At 43.2% G+C, this 4,935-nt stretch overlaps 1 long non-coding RNA gene across 1 annotated transcript in view; it reads right to left on the bottom strand.

Annotated features, from left to right (window-relative positions):
• Positions 1 to 1,773: 1,773 nt before the first annotated feature.
• LOC108640244 overlaps positions 1,774 to 4,935 on the bottom strand; it is a 7,114-nt gene continuing 3,952 nt past the window's right edge. Inside the window, exons 2-4 of the long non-coding RNA XR_001921037.1 lie at positions 3,999 to 4,094; positions 3,443 to 3,584; positions 1,774 to 3,081 (exon numbers count right to left, since the gene is read on the bottom strand). This is a non-coding gene — a long non-coding RNA (uncharacterized LOC108640244). The remainder of the gene's footprint in view (positions 3,082 to 3,442; positions 3,585 to 3,998; positions 4,095 to 4,935) is intronic.

Below are 4,935 nucleotides of genomic sequence, written 5' to 3'. Positions count from 1 at the left end.
TCAGAGAAGAGTAAGAGGCTGGGTCAACTCACCCAGAAGAAACACGATTCCCAAGAGTATCCACAGCTTCAGTTCAAAGCTCAGATCAATAAGGTATCCCTGTGCCTTAGAATAAAGACTTGTAAATATGTACTTGCCACCTGATTCTCTTTGTAATATAACCAGGGGGTATGTCTCAACAAGTGATAATTGGAAAACAACCACATGTGAGAAATCACCTTCCTTCAGAAAGGAGGCAGCCAAAAATAGAACTGAGCAGATCACAGCCCTGGGCACTCCAGGATCTTTCCACATGAATGAGAGTGAGTGAAAATGAAATGGCAAAATCAGAGCTGATGACAGCCTGCCTGCCTGCTAGATGTGACCTGAAAATGGAATTTAAAACGTTTCCAACTACTATCACAATTCAGGCTGCATATCTTTGTTACCTGCACACAGAGGGGCATTTTAGAGGGGAATGGGTGGCTCTTTTTCTGGCCATGCCTCTTAGTAAGCATGAGGTATCCCCAAACCCTTTGATTCAGTCTGTGATATCTGCTATGCATCTTTCTGTGTCAAGCACACCCATTTCACATTGAGCAAATCATCTTAGGAGTAATGAAACTGCCATTTCCATCAGACATGAGTGCTGTGCCAGACCTGGCTTGCTGCAAGAAAACAGGATCCACTGTACAGGTTGGAGCTTGGCAGGAAGAGACGGGCAGGATGGGTTTCAAAAAAGCAGCAGGTTTTTAAGAGCAGGAGACCAGAAGCAGGGGCTTTTTGATTTGGTACCCTGCTTTCAACAATCATCAGGGCTGGGTGCCTGCAGGTTTGGGTAGGACAAGATATCCCAGGTATCTGGGACTTCTTCAAGGAAGAAGTCACCAGACTGACCACTACACAGGTCAGGTGTCTGTACATCAGGGTAGCTTATTTCAGCATCAAGAGTATTTTTGTTTTGCTTCTGATAAAGTATGTGGAGAATCATCAGAGAGCCCCACCGTACCTAGGTTACCAGCATGCCTGGATGGAAGCAGGGTCCAAGGAAGGTGCAGTTTTGTCTGAGGTTATTTTAAGGAAGGAACAAACATATCCAATTTCCTGTTCTTTGACAGCAGCCAGATCCATTACTCACAGGAGTTTTTCAATGTACCTGTTGAGCAGGACAGGCTAACTAGAAGAATCTGAAGTGCAGGATTAGAGGACAGGCTTCTATTAGAGCACGTGCCCTCCTTGCCTGCTTTTGCCACACCAATCACCATGGAGATTTCAACTGGGCGTGGAGACAACAGGCAGACAGAGGCTACCACAGGACAATAAAAGAGGAAAAGAAAATAACTAACTATTGAGCAGTGCAAAACCATGATGTTCACCCAGTGGCTAATCCTCTGTCTGACTCCCTTCAGAGACCAAGTGGCTTCTGACTGTGACAGGCGATTTGTTCTGTCTTTTTTAAAACCCAAGTTCCACAATCACTTTTTCTTTTCTAGTCCAACATGCAAAAAATTAAGGGATGATCTTCCTTCTCTGGACTATGGCTTTGAGTGTAATTTGGAATTTGTAGTGGTCACTAGGTTTGTGTTTCAGGAGAAAGAGATGTTTTTCTGTGTTCTTTTCTCCAGTAGGTGTGGGTGAGGGTCAGATGAGGAGGTCCCTGCCTGCACTCCCTCCTCCTCTGTCAGCTAAAGCAAAAAGGGCAGCATGTAAGATAACCAAAATGGTTAACCAAATTGGCCAATGACCACATAATAATAATGTTTGAATGTTATTTCTGTTCTCTCAGTATAAGGAATAAGGAGAGAGTGAAGGAGTGGCTGATACCAGCCCAGCACAGTCCTCTGGGGTGACCACAGTGATTGGTCGCAGAGGGTTACATCTTCCCATGACGCAATGAAGACCATGTTTCCACAACACCATTTCTGTTTGTTATGGCACTGGTGGTGAGTGAGAGTGAGCAGTGGCATCAGCTCCCATGGGACACGACTGCCATGTTTCTGGCCAAGACCGTCAACTGTCCCCTCATGACATCCAGCTCCTTGGTCCCAAATTCCAGGACCAAGGCACCAGTTAACTGAAATCCAGGGGGAGATTTCCTCTCACTTCAACAGCAGTGACATTTCAGCATTGTTTTCTTCATGACACAAAATGCCTCACTTTCCCAGAGTGATTTTTTTTTGTCCCTGTACAAAGCTTCCACTAGTATTGAGTAGACTTTCACTTGCCTTTAGCCTAGAGTGGTGAAATCTCCATACCTGGACAAAGGGAAAGAAACATTTGTCCTGTAGTTTGAATTTAATAAAGAAAAAGAAAAAGGAAAAGGAAAATCATAAGCAAAAGCAAAAACAAAGACAAAAGAAATGGAGGAAGACAGAGCCACAGGTAAGGGGGCTAGGAAATGAGAAAGTCCTGAGGAGGTGGAGTATTAGAAAGACAGTAGGTCAAAGTTGCACATTAAATTTATCACCAGGCTGTTATTTTTGTACAGTTGGGTCATCTATCCCAGGGATATTTTCTGTAAATGAGTGAAGCATATGGCAAGCTGCCCTTACAGTTATGTTCACATACAGGAGTGAAACACCTTTTCCTAATTTTTGCCAGAAATTTCTGGGTATACTAAGAAAACAGGGAGATTTTTTTTTTTTTTGATTCCACTTACTGTAGGATCATTCTTTTCCCTGTTTTATAATAACCCTGTTGTGAAGGTGGGACATCAGTTGAATTTATCGTGCTTCATTTATCAAGTTTGCAAAGATACAGAGGAGACATCTCTTGAGGGATGGGAAGTCCTGATACTCAGAGATATAAATGTTAATATCTACTTTGCTGGTGTAATTGAAAATTTTATTACATTCAGAAACGTATTTCAAGTTGGGGGGCAAAGGTTTTAGGCAGATGTTTTGGAGAAAATTGTGTTTTATTGAAAATGGATGTAAAAGTAGATTAAGTCTCTTCCCATACATTGATGCAACATTCTTTGGACTGCTTCAAGAGGTCTGGCCAGCTTATGAAAAATCTGAGCTTGTATAGTTGGTTTACATGGGGACATCCTCCAGGTGAACCCAGTGTTTACATTAAAGCATCCTGAACATTGGCAAGTGTCTGTGAAACCAGGAAAAGAAAATTAAACTAGACAACTTGAAAATCCATTCTTACTGAAAAAAATATGTATGAAAAACACTCTGGCAAAAATCTCAAATGCTGTGAAATACTATAGCAGCAGTAGCTTCAGCAGACAAACTGGAACTGGTGCCTTGGAGATCTAAGCACAGTTTTGTCTTCTGCTCTTCTGGAAGTGCCTAGATAATCAGCCAAGATTTGATTCCATTGCCTGAGAGTTAGTTAATGTCTCAGAGAAAAATGCCATCCTCTAGTGTTAACATTCTGCTCACTTGCAAGTGGACTCGCAAAGCAGAGAGGGCAGGACATGACCAGGGAATTTCAGCTATGGTGAGTCTCTTACCCAGACAGGACTCTCATCACCAAGAGGGTCTGAAATATCCATCTCAGCTCCATGAAGGGATGCAAAGGTAGGTCCAGCACAACTCTAAGAGGGGCTGTAGTTGGCACCACCACTGAGGAGGTTGGCTGTCCTGGATGCTGCTCTGGGATAGTGACAAAGCACATCAGACCTTCCTGAGCCTCCAGGAACAAACAAGTTGAGAAATGACAGCCTCCAAAAAGGAAAATAGTCTTTCTGAAGGATATCAAGGAGTGATGCTGTTTTGAATCTAGTACCATAAATAAAAAAAAACAAAACTCTTCACTATAGGAAAATTGTTGTTCCTCCCCAATATTATTCTAAACAAATCTGTTCTGCCACACGTTCCCAACGCTCTCAAGTATGAACTCCTCTATACAATTCTCCCAGCCCCAGTGTACATCAGTGTCACTGTCCTTGCCTCCATCCTTCGGGTCAGCAAACATCTTTCTATACTTCACGCATGGACAGTGCATGAAAGGCTCCCTGCCCAGAAGGTTTTCTGGCGCAGCTGTATTGGAGTGAGACATTTTCCGACCTGCTGCTCTTAGGACCAAAAGCAGTAGGTTCTTCTATGCCCCTATGTTCCAACCAACAGATAGTGTTTTGTACCAGAGATCAGGGCTAGATGGACCTAGATGAGCAAAGAACACTCATGTATGTTTTCAACTTGATGGACAATCAGGAAAACTGGAATGTCATTTGAACACTGCTTCCATTGATTCTACAAGAGAAAACTAGAGACAAAGTGATTTATATAGGGAAAATGCAGGAGAGAGTTCTTTTGTGCTACTGGAACTGGAATTGTGATGCTTCACTGAGCTAAGCATTACTGTGAATAGCAGATCTGTGGCACAAGTGAGCTGGGATGGGAATTTATAGGCACAGAGAAAGAGAAATTGCCATAAATTATGGGAATCATAGGATCATCATCATCATGGCTGGGCTTCGCAAACGAAGATTTGGGAAGGCTCTATCCACATTTCTTACAAGCACGCTGGTGGCTAATGAGGCCAGTATGAGATAGACATATCCAATTGCAAAAGGCACAGCAGAAAGACTCCTTAGGTGGTATATTCTGCAAGACACAATTCTTTCTGCGTTGTCTTTTCTCCTTGAGAGTGATCCTGTGTGCGTTCTCAAAGGAAACATCAGTGTTATAGATGGTGTGTCTCCAGGCCTCCCAATTGGAGGCCAGAGTAGACCAGTTATGGTGATCAATATGGCCGAGGTTGAGATGTTGTTTCAGGGAGTCCTTGTATCTTTTCTTCGGGGCTCCTCTCTTGCAGCAGCCAGTGGTAAGTTCACCATAAAGCAAGATCTTAGGAAGGCAGTGGTCCTTCATCATTGAGATGTGCCCTGCCCAACACAGCTGTGTTCTCAACAACATGACCTTAATGCTTGCTCTAGAACAGATGCATTAGTCACATAATCTGACCAGTGGATGTTTAGGATTGTACGGAGGCAGCGTTGAT

This window comes from Manacus vitellinus, unplaced genomic scaffold, assembly GCF_001715985.3.
Source record: "Manacus vitellinus isolate BGI_N305 unplaced genomic scaffold, ASM171598v3 scaffold_1_pilon, whole genome shotgun sequence".
NCBI lineage: Eukaryota > Metazoa > Chordata > Aves > Passeriformes > Pipridae > Manacus > Manacus vitellinus.
The sequence above is the reverse complement of the archived record's forward strand: the minus strand, read 5'-3'. Positions and strand labels throughout refer to the sequence as shown.